This window comes from Anolis carolinensis, chromosome 1, assembly GCF_035594765.1.
Source record: "Anolis carolinensis isolate JA03-04 chromosome 1, rAnoCar3.1.pri, whole genome shotgun sequence".
Classification (NCBI taxonomy): Eukaryota; Metazoa; Chordata; class Lepidosauria; order Squamata; family Dactyloidae; genus Anolis; species Anolis carolinensis.
The window spans coordinates 13227705-13240501 of record NC_085841.1 but is presented as its reverse complement, the minus strand read 5'-3'; positions in this window follow the sequence as shown (position 1 = coordinate 13240501).

Sequence of the window (12797 nt, the reverse complement as noted above, 5' to 3'; positions counted from 1 at the left end):
AGTTTTGAAGAAGCTTGGTTGCATTACCCCTTTACAACAATGCTTAAAAAAAAACTTCTGAGGCCAATTTCCCAATGAGGTTCAGAGGCAAGGATATAAAATACAGTAGAGTCTCACTTATCCAAGCTAAATGGGCCGGCAGAAGCTTGGATAAGCGAATATCTTGGATAATAAGGAGGGATTAAGAAAAAGCCTATTAAACATCAAATTAGGTTATGATTTTACAAATTAAGCATCAAAACTTCATGTTATAAAACAAATTTGGCAGAAAAAGTAGTTCAATACACAGTAATGTTATGTTATAATTACTGTATTTACAAATTTAGCACCAAAATATCACGATATATTGAAAACATTGACTACAAAAATGGCTTGGATTATCCAGAGGCTTGGATAAGCGAGGCTTGGATAAGTGAGACTCTACTGTACACAGATTTATTTGCAAATAGAGAGCTGGGGGTGACTGCTCTGAAAGGAAAGCGGCACATAAAAAAGTATCCCAAAAGCTTCTTATAGTAAATTTAGCACCTTTAAACATCCTGGTTCTCATGCCCCTCCTTGTCTTTGCATTTTGATCAGATGCTTACCAAAACAGTTCAGGAAAGTAAATTTCCCCACAATTTCCCAATTACAATCATTCAATATATCAATATGCCATTTGAACCTTCTCTCTTCTCATCTTTTTTTGAACTTTCTTGTTTCTTAGGACTTAAGACTGTTGCTCCTTCCTTTGTGGCCCTAGCTTTTCCCTTCAATTGTTTTTCTTTGCATAGTTAAGGTAGGCAATGGGTTTTATTGTTGGGTTCTGTGTTTTCTCACAGACTTCCTTAATTGATTCCTTCTAAAACCAAGTAGACCATCTTCAATTGATTTCCAAGGCTACGGTTATTTATTTAATTAAACCAAATCAGGTGTCATTTGTCCCCTTCAGTTTGACATCACTTTAACTGCCATGGCCCATGGATCTTGGGATTTATAGTCTGGCGAGGCACCCACACGCTTTGGCAGAGAAGTCAAAAGACTGTGTAAACTATAAATCTCTTGATTCCATAGCATTGAGCCTCGGCAGCTCAAACTGGTGTCAAACTGTATTTGTTCTACAGTGTAGATGCAACAGAGATACATAAATCACATCCATTCATTACCAGACTGCCAAAGGACTGTCTAGTCCTTTCATTAAAACTAAAGAGACTTTGTCTTAGCTGGATAAATGTGCTTTATCTGTGCTAGACCATGCCCTGAGTGAATAAAAATGATAAAAGTATGATCTGTTTTCTTGAGTCAGCCTTTATATACAAATGTTGATAAAATTCAACAGTCTGAATTCTAAACAGGCATCTAATTCAAACCATTTTTCCTCTGAATAAAATGTGAGGTATGTGCTCTTTCTCTCTCTCTCTCTCTCTCTCTCTCTCTCTCTCTCTCTCTCTATATATATATATATATATATATATATATATATATATATATATGGCTTGCCTTTTGTCTGCTTGACTGGTTCGTTCCCATGGAGACATGCTGCTGACAGACTCTTCAGTGCCAAAACAGAGACCGAATTTTGCTCTCTAATAACTATTAGCTCAAAGAATTACATGTATAACCAGCCCATCACAATGACAGAGGAGAGCCTTGTGAGAGACAGATTGCAGGCGCTTAAAGGCCACAGGCCAATTTTGATAGTAAGCACCCCAAAATAGAGTTAGGAAGTGACTAGTTACATGTAACTCGCTAGCTATAATTACATCTTCTTTTTCAAATAAGTAAACGATAACAAAGAGTGTGTCTACTTGGTGAGGCACTAGAACTCTTTGGCAGAGAAGGCTAAAGACTTTGTAAAACCACATCTCCCAGGAGTCCATCACATGGAGACAGGGCAGTTAAAGTGGTGTCAAACAGTATTAATTCTTCAGTGCAGATACACTCCAAGTTATGTTATGATTGGATTTTAGTGCAGAGCAATATCTTTGCCTTTGCTGTATAACCGTTGCATGTTTTGAACATGTACAGTGAGCATGGAACAATCACTGAAACTAAATCAGGAGATTGGGCAAGAGGAATCTAGAGCGGGCTTTTTGCTTAACTGGTTTATTTTAGCTCATTCTTTTTTGGATGTGAACCCACTTCTTCAGCCTCTGTAAAAATGCATGAAAATTCATACTAAAACTTGATCATACCATCCTATTGTCTCGCATCCATCGCATCATTGAAGCAAATGGAAACATACCATTATTGGAACAATCACTTCCATACCTTGCCACAATTGCACGATGCTTGCTCTTTGGGGATGTGAATTCCTGGGATTAGTCTTCTGCAAATGTTTACCCTACCCAATAAAATTTTTACTTATTCTTTTGCTGTAGCTACATAGTCGCACCATTTTATTGTTCTTGTGTTAATGTGGGATTTGTGTATTGATAGTGTTTAAATGTAATTTGTGCCATGCTTGTATTGCAACTGATTGCATCATCCAGAATGTACCATAGTGTGGAAAGAGTTAATTGCCAAGAAGCTATGATGACCTTGATGTGTGGCTGGAACTAGGGAGTATCCAGACACAAGTGTTCAGTTGAGTTCTGTCTGCCTAGAGTTCGAGTCAAGTTTTGTTGGAGAACAGAACAGTCCTGTGTTCGTCTGTTGTCTGCAAGTCTGTTTGTGTTGATTACTACTGCATACAGTAAAACTTTGTAAATAGTTTTATCAACGTTTCTGAGTGTCTCTTCGTTCTGCGTTCCACTGCTTCCATCCAACTACTGCTGCGCTGCAAATACTCTGACAGTAAGACCTTCCTTTGCTTCACAATATTGGGACGGCAGTGGAAGTAGGTATCATTCAAGAAATAGTGGTGGACAACAGCAATATCGTATTCATTGATGGGTTTTTCCCATCAATGAAAAGAAAAGGCCTATTCATGAATCAAATGCAATGTAACTACAAGACAAAGTTCCAACCATAGCCATTTTTATACTGTCATAATTGTGCTATATTAATCTCATGTGGTAAAGTACATAGTTTCAAAGGTCCTGCCTGATTTCTTTTCCCCTTCCCATTCTAGTTTATGCTCAAAATGGATTAATATATTTATCACTTACATAACTGTGACACTGAATCTTCTAAAAAGTAACTTTTCAAATAAGTTGGCAAGTGCATACATATTTCCCTAGGACTGTGTCTAGTCTATATGGTGGGTTCAAGTTACAGTCTTAAATTCAAGTCCAGTTTGATTCAGTACGACTTCAATGCAAAGAGTCATGTTGGATAGTCACAATCCTCACCATCATTTTCTTGTTGAGCTTAACGGGAGTTGTTGTTTTTTTTACTTTTTAGTAGATATGCACTGAATGGGGCTGCGTGGCAAAAGCTGTATATAGCTCCAACCAAAAATATTTTGCTGTCTGAAGCGAAGGACAAGATGTTTCCATTCTCCATTTCATGTATCAAAGTTCTGCAGAAAGGCAGGATTTTGCTTCATCGCTGTTAATGAGAGAAGGTTTAGAGCAGTATCGATTTCACTTAATGTATCCATGTATTTCTCTGTAAAATTAAAATATTATCTACATGCATGAGTTACATGGCGAATACATTTTTTGGTTTTTACGAAGGACTGTTCATAACACATTAAAATACAAAATGTTGAGAAGAGCTTGATCAGTCTATATTAAAGCCTTTCCAACCCTCAAACAGGTGATATGTCTTATACTCAGGGATAGTTGCCGGCCTTTAAAGGGACATGCTTTCTGGCCCTCAAATACTGAAAAGGGTATCCCTTATAAATACAGTAGAGTCTCACTTATCCAATATAAACAGGCCGGCAGAATGTTGGATAAGTGAATATGTTGGATAATAAGGAGGCATTAAGGAAAAGCCTATTAAACATCAAAATAAGTTATGGTTTTACAAATAAAGCACCAAAACATCATGTTAGACAACAAATTGGGCAGAAAAAGTAGTTCAATATGCAGTAATGCTATGCAGTAATTACTGTATTTTCGAATTTAGCACCAAAATACAGTAGAGTCTCACTTATCCAACATTCACTTATCCAACATTCTGGATTATCCAATGCATTTTTGTAGTCAATGTTTTCCATACATCGTGATATTTTGGTGCTAAATTCGTAAATACAGTAATTACTACATAGCATTACTGCATATTGAACTACTTTTTCTGTCAAATTTGTTGTATAACATGATATTTTTGGTGCTTAATTTGTAAAATCATAACCGAATTTGGTGTTTAATAGGCTTCTCCTTAATCTCTCCTTATTATCCAACATATTCTCTTATCCAACGTTCTGCCGGCCCATTTATGTTGGATAAGTGAGACGCTACTGTATCACGATGTATTGAAAACATTGACTACAAAAATGCGTTGGATAATCCAGAACATTGGATAAGTGAGTGTTGGATAAGTGAGACTCTACTGTACCTGACAATCCTAACCAAAGCTGGGAAATGTCCCTGGACTTTGTATAACAGTGAACTATAGAGTTGCCAAGTCAGACTCTGAGATCTCCATAGCAAAACTGAGCTTTAGGATTGAACTTTGATGATGCTACATAGGGCAAGTCTATTGCAATGACATTCAACATAGTACGTTAAGTATCACTCATAGAGACTCAAAGTTTGCCAATGAATTTTCTTTACAAACAGTATCTAAAAAAATATAACTTCACATATTTTTCAAGGCAGCTCTATCACCCTGAGATTCCTCCCTCCCTTTGCCCTGAGGATTGGAGAAGAGGATCCAGTCCCTGAGATCTGAGATTCCTAGTGAACTGAGCCAAGAGTCCACAAACCCTCCAGCGCTGGCACTCAGTATCTTTAGACCTTTTCTACCAGCCAGCGTTTTCCATCTCCAGAACACTGAGTCACTTCCTTTCATCAAAAAGCAGATTAAAAACTCTTCCGCTTCTCTTTAGCTGGAGATATTGATTCTCAATCTCCCTCTGGAGAGCTGTGGTGCACTGTGTCAAGGATGTGGCATACAACAAGCCAGATTTATATCATCTGAATACTGTTCCTCATCCACAATGGTCATGCTTGATTTCCAGTTGTGCTGTGACAGCTTAAGGCAGTGGTTCTCAACCTGTGGTCCCCAGATGTTTTTGGCCTACAACGCCTAGAAATCCCAGCCGGTTTACCAGCTGTTAGGATTTCTGGGACTTGAAGGCCAAAAACATTTGGGGACCCCAGGTTGAGAATCACTGGCTTAAGGGTTGTTGTTTTTTTTTAAGTTGTGTGCCTTCAAGTCAATTATGACTTACGATGATCCTCATAAGGCTTTTTTGGTACGACTTGTTCAGAAGGGGTTGCTGTTGCTTTCCTCTGGGGCTGAGAGAGTGTGGCTTGATCAGACTATTTACTAAAAATGTGAAACTATACCTAAACATGCAGAGTGTGATGTGGATATACACACAGTCTCAAGAATCATGCAGCTCAAGTAACTACCGTGTTTCCCTGAAAATAAGACAGTGTCTTATATTAATTTTTGCTCCCAAAGATGCTCTAGGTCTTATTTTCAGGGGATGTCTTATTTTTCCATAAAGAAGAATTCACATTTATTATATACTGTACAGTAGTTGTCATCATAAACCAGCATAACTAGACAAACTGTGAATCTTATCAAGACTGTCTTGTTACTACCATTATTTCCATGTACAACAATCTAAGGTACTTACATTTACTGATCCTGCATGCTCTGGTGTTCTGTTTGGTGGGCATGCTTCCAAACAAAAACTTTGCTAGGTCTTACTTTTGGGGGAGGCCTTATAGTTAGCAATTTAGCAAAATGTCTACTAGGTCTTATTTTCTGGGGATGTCTTATTTTCGGGGAAACAGGGTACACACGTCTTGAGACCCACCTCCCAGAAAGCACTGATGAATTGAGATTCCTTTTCAGTATTTTTGTTGGGGTGTAATGTATGAAACTCTTCTAAGAGCAAAAGGCATCAAATCATCCAAAAACGAACAGCCGGTTTTATGTGCCGTTTTTGTAGTTTGTGAAATCAAAGATAGAATTGCAGCACAAAACTAGTTTAATGTGGAAAAATCTCAAAAGATGTTTTATAGGCTGCTGCTCCTTTGTTGAAATATGTGTTCTCTCTAAAAGCTTGGCCTCATGTGGAGTACAATTATAAAAAGAAATGATTCATTTAAAGGATTTAAAGCTAGTCTGATGTAGTGGTCTGAATGTTGGAGTAGGACACCAAGAGACCAGAGTACAAATCCCTACTTAGACATGGAAACCTCAGAATGCTCTCCTAATTACATTTTTTGTAAATATTAAGACAAGATGAACCAACAGATTTTTTTAAAAAGTCTAATACAAGGTTGCCATCCAGCAAAGTAAACATCACAATGGCAATGTATTGACATAATCATAATCAACTCCGGAATGGCTTGTTGTAATAGAGACAGATAATAGTTCGCTAAAGACTGAGCATTTCAGATTTAATCAATAGCACCTTCAGATCAGTGGCCTAGGAGGTTTTCAAAGGTATAGCCATGATAATCTCTTGCAGCCTAATAAAGAAGAAGGGAGCCGTAGGGGCAAGGGGAGATTGTAGCACCTACGAGACAAACTGGTTTTTCTCTTAGCCTGAACTTTCAGGGATGTGAACCAATTTCTTCTGCATCAAAGTAGGTTTATATTCATAAAAGCTCATGCTAAAAAAAGACTTAAGGCCCTTCCAGACAGGCCCTATATCCCTGGATCTGATCCCAGGTTTTCTGTTTATCCCAAATTACCTGGCAGTGCGGACTCATATAATCCAGTTCAAAGCAGAAAACCTGGAATCAGGTCCTGGGATATGGGACTGTATGGAAGGACCCTTCGTTTTAATAGTACTGCTATCTTCTTTCTCCAACCCATTTCTTTTATAATCTAGGAAGGACTTCTATTCAGAGCTGCTCCAAGTCAAAGTACACAGGACCTGGAGAACTCACACCTTTCCAATTTGGCAGAGACAGATTCAATTACTCTTCTAGTATCCCATTTCTACACCAAGCAGATCCAAAATAGGTCTCTACAATCATTTACAGAGCCACCACCAAGACTCTACCCTTGGAAGACAATCAGACTCAGCTGCAAGTGATTGCCTATCAAACAGTACCAATTACTCTTCTAGTATCCCATTTTTTCATATAATGTTCTGGAGTTCCTCTTCTTCTCTCATTTCCCCACTTTGTCCTCAACTTAATTCCATTGCTTCAAATTGCAAAAGTGGATTGCTCTCAGGAAGAGTGGAAGGGGGAATCTTGGGTTTCCCAATACAGTAGAGTCTCACTTATCCAACATAAACGGGCCGGCAGAATGTTGGATAAGCGAATATGTTGGATAATAAGGAGGCATTAAGGAAAAGCCTATTAAACATCAAAATAAGTTATGGTTTTACAAATAAAGCACCAAAACATCATGTTAGACAACAAATTGGGCAGAAAAAGTAGTTCAATATGCAGTAATGCTATGCAGTAATTACTGTATTTACGAATTTAGCACCAAAATATCACGATGTATTGAAAACATTGACTACAAAAATGCATTGGATAATCCAGAATGTTGGCTAAGTGAGTGTTGGCTAAATGAGACTCTACTGTACAATCAGGTCAAAGCACACAACTGCTTCTGACTTATATAGGTTTCCCCATTAATAACCTTACCATCTTGACCACACTGTGATATTACTTAGGTACACATTTCCCAGGTTAGGCTATCAAAATGTTGGAACAGATCCTGTCTATATTGGAAGCTAAGCAGGCTCATCTCTGGTTAGTAATTAGATGAGAGGCCACCAATTAATTTCTGGTGTTTCAGGCTAAATTTTGGAGGCAAAACAATCTCTGAAAATTTCCTTTCCTTGCTATGAAATTAATGGGGTAGTCAAAAGTTGACAGGCAACTTGAAAGCATGCATAGCTTCTTCCCCATGGACTTTCCCCTTTCCCCTATTAAGGAAAATCTCTTTCCTCTGAAAACAGTAGCTTTCTTTGAATAGCTCTGGTTAGATATAAGACATTTTCTGTCCTCAGGACTGAATAAGCTTTCTTTTCTTAATGGTGAGAAAATATCTTCCCCAACAGCTGATCTGCTTGTATCAGATGAAGAATGGGAGAGTGTCTAGATCAGAGAGAAAATGAATGGTTTGTGTGTCATCACAAAGCCACACGCCAAATATATCATGTACATGCCTGTGATGTATGTAATGTTGCATGTATATCTGTGTAAATATTGTGACAGGTTGGGCTGAAGATTCTCCTTTGGCCTCCAGCCACACATCAGCATCATCATAAATTTTATTTCTTACCTGCCTCTCCTCACAGCTCAAGGCAGAGTAAAACACAGTAAAGATCCACAGATAAAATTTAAGATCATTAATATACATATATTAAAAGAGATAGGGATTAAAACACATGAAAATCATGCATATTAATAAAACTTAAATTTAAAAGCCATAGTTAAAAATTCACTGCTGCCATAAAAGTCTTGGGAGCTTTTCTAGTGGGTAAATTAGTTGCCATGCCAAAAAATGAATGTTCCCACCTGTCATCAACTACAGGTCTGATAAGCTTTTTGCATTTCATAGCTCTTCACCATCTATCTGCTAGAATGATTCTGTTAAAACATGGAAAAAACACAGATGGTGAACTTAGCAGCAGCTTTGCATGGATGGATTTGATGACCATCACCCCAGCTTTCAAATTGATTTGAAAACGCCGCAGAAAGTTCCATAGATTGCTCACCAAAGGAACGGAACGGGACCGCAGCAGACTATTATTAAAAGACTTTTTTCTCTTCATTTTCCCCTTCCCTGAACTATGTAACAAATCCCCCCAATAAAAGTAGCATTTATTTTAACAATAACACTCTCTATCTGGTTATTTTGTATCTCTCTCTGACTCCTTCCCTTGCATGCATTTTCTCTCCCTCCCGTCCCTTTAAACTCCGGTTGAGGTTTCTCTGCCATAGATTAACATGGCGGTCGATATAAATTGGCTCATATCTCTATCAAAATTACCCCTAGAACGCTCCTCTTTTAGTCCTAACCCTTTCTAAGGCTCCTGACTCGAAGGCAACCAGCAGAACCGGAATCGGTCCCGTTTTCGGCACCTCAACAGCTGACTGTCAAACGGGACGGACGGCTCCTTCCAAGCTAAAATACTGCCTTATCCCGGATTTTCCTCTCCCCACGGCCCGCGGAATGGGTTTAAGAGATACCAACCCCCCTTTCTGTGAACTGGGGATGGGGGGTCGCTCTCTCGCTGGGGAGACATAGTTCTCCAAGGACCCTCACCCTCTACAGCTGCCAGGAGATGCCCGGACGGGGGCCCTCCACGTTTCATTCATAATTTCATGGTTTTATGAAAGAGAAGAACATTCTTCCCCACACCTACCCCTGGAACTTATGAAATCCTATACTTCCAAAGACTACAGCATACATGTGTCCCTTCCCCATGCCATCTCTATGAATTCCTTATGAACTCTTTCTCCTCATGTATTTGTGAATTTTCATATTCTATGTACATGACTCACTGTTGTATGAATTTCAAATCGTTGGGCTAACTTCATGGATTGTGAAATCATGCTGCTTGAACCCCACTTCTATATTGGATTCCCCAGATGTTGTCTTATCAAATGTTTTCTATTGCTTATTTCTATTGTTTATATCATTCATGATTCCCCTTTATGCAATGTCACCCACCTTTATGGATTCTCCTTTATCTACCTATCTACCTATATGTATTTACACTCTTTGGGATCCCCGGAAAATATGTATTCTTCCCAGCAGGGTTTATGTTCCAACTTTATTTTAATTTTCATTTTATCCCATATAATTGTCAGATCATGAAATCAAATGGGAAATATTATGACCCCAACCTGAACTCTAGCCCCATGACTCAGACCTCCCTTCCCAAAAACAAAAGGATAATCTGCCACAGTTTAATCCAATCTCATTCCGATCGCATGGACAATATAGGGCGAGTCACCAAATTCCTAAAGGTGACTCGCCCCCAAGGCAAACATTGTCATATCGCAGGCCAGGACGCCGCAGGAAGGCACCCTGTGGGGCCGTCAATGATGGCTCATCACCACCCATCACCACTTCCCGTCTGACACCCCAAAGACATATCTAAAATCTGTGAACGTGACAGGACCCCGGACATCCTTGATGGGTGTCATTAATTCCTTTAGAAATCGGCTGGGCCAGAATTAATCAGATATTTCCTGTCCGGTCACCCCATTGTCTCAATAGCTCCCGCCTCCTCCTCTCTGATTGGCCCGAGAGGGGACAAAAAGCGGCTCCCCATTGGGCCAGCAGAGCAAGGCGGGAAACGAAAGCCCGCCTCGTACAACCTCTCAGCCTATCCGCGATCAGATGGGCAGGGAAGCGGGGCGGGAAATTCAAAGGGCTGTCAGACCAAAACATTGTATAAATATGGCTTTATTTGAAACATATGTTACGCTAGTAGATTGAATGATCGCTATTAGCGTCCTTTTCAGCTGAATTGCTCAATAAAAACTCCTTGGCGGATTTTCCTTCAACTTGGCGGACCTTCTTCATTTCAGGCTTCAGGTTGTATTGCGGCTTATATTCTTCTTTTGGCTTCGCCAAGGTCCGTTCCCTCAGGACCGGATCGGCTCTCTCCTTAAGGGGCCCGATCCCCCAAAGTGCGGTCGACAACAGATTGATAAAAATAGGTTTTGGGCTCGGTTTCTTCTCTGATGATGAGCTAAATAAAAAGATGCTGCTGAGTAAAAAAAAACAATGTTTCAAAAATAGCACTCACCTTCCAGATTTCTCTGGCCAATGTTTGCTCATGCAGTAAAGAAATTGATCATCACAAATGCATTGCATCATTATAGTGATAATACAATTATTTAATGCATATAATGACTTCTATTTAACCATGTAAGTCTATTTCTGCTTCAACTATTGTGTTTTGCTTTGACACAATGCATGCTTCATACCCTCTATTTATATTTTCTTTCCTTTTCTGCATAGAGGCCCATTTTGTGCAACACTGCTATTTTTACAGCGTTAACATATTCACATGCCACTTTATATTTATACTTATAGCAAATGGGTATAATCCTATCACTGCCTATCACCTATAAAGTAATTGTGAACACTTGAGTTTTTCAATAGGAGTTCACTACAGGATCAGACCCCAGCTTCTGAGGAAAGGCAATCTGATTTGAATCTAAACAAACTTGAGTGTGCTTGCTAACTAGCTTTTAAAAACCCAGAAGTATATTTTAAGAATTGCAAATCAGTGTCTGCCACCATTGGACTATAAAATGGCTGGGGATGGAAGATCTGGAGGGCAACAGGTAAGAGAAGGCTGACAAATACAAGCACCATGTGATGATTGTTGTTATTGTGTGCCTTGAAATCCTTTATGACTTATGGCAAATCTATGTCGCACCTCAGGCTAGTTTCACCTTGCTATATACACCAGGCTGCACACAGCTTGAAAGCTTTTGTAGTTTATTAGGAAATAGAAGATAAATAGTTCTTTAAAAGCAAAAGTAAAGTTCCAAAAGATTGTTACAAAAAAAGGCTTCAAAGAATAATCCAAGAAATCATAAGGAATAAACAAGGTCCCATTAGAGCATGACAAAGTCCCATGAACCTGAACACACAAAGGCTGCAAGATAATCCAGGAAAGCGAGAGCTTACTTCTTGCTCAAGCCAATTTGTCATTACCTTTTACATAATGAGATATTATAGAGATGGAACCCAAGTCTAAACGGGAAATTCATATTTCATATACTCCTTATACACATGGTCTGAAGCTAATTTTATACAGTATTTCTAGTAATTTTGTTCATGAAACATTTTTTTTTGCACTTTGAACCACCAGAAAGCAAAGATATCATTATCTCCGCCACCTATGTGGACTATTTTGGAATAATTCAGATAAAGGATGCCAAACTTGTAATATCATCCACGTTACCTATAGCACCAGTTCTCTTGTTTGCATCTTTTTGTATAGAGGATTCTCCAACCTCGTGTCTTCCAGCTATTGCATATCACAGCTCTCATCACTCTCAGCCAGCATGGCAATGGAAAATGATACCTGAGGATGATGGGAGATGTTATTTGACACATCTGCCGGGCTCCATGTTGGGAAAAGGTTGGCATATCACACACAGTTGGGCCTTTGTGGGATGCAACTTTAAAGCCCTGCCTTGAAATAAATAAGCACATGTTGGAAAGAATGCAAATGCTCTTGCCAAGAGCATATGAGCTATTTCTGATTTATATCTCCTGCCTAAAAGAAAAATAAAAGACAATAATAGGCAGATCGCCTGGCCCAGAATGTAGCCTGCAATCCAAGCTTTTGCAACCGGGTGATTGTTTGGATCAGGTTTCTGGTCTCGCTCATGCGATAGCCATCTTGGTTTGGCAGTGTTTATTCGTTGAAATCAGATCTCCACATAACATGCTGGATCATCACTAACACCTTTCTGAGAAGAGATTGAAACACACAGCATCACCTACTTTCACAAAGCTATGGGTAGAGAAGAATTAGACGGGTCTGCTTATATGCACAAACATAACACATAATGGCTCCGCAGCAAATGCTGGAGCTTGGTTCTAGTACACCCCATGGATACTAAAATTCAGGGATGCTCAAGTCCCATTATAATATGGTGTTCCTTATTTTAAAAAATTACATCAAGTTTTGGATTGCTGTGAGTTTTCTGGGCTGTATGGCCATGTTCCAGAAGCATTCTCTTCTGACGTTTCACCCACATCTATGGCAAGCATCCTCAGAGGTTGTGAAGATGCCTGCC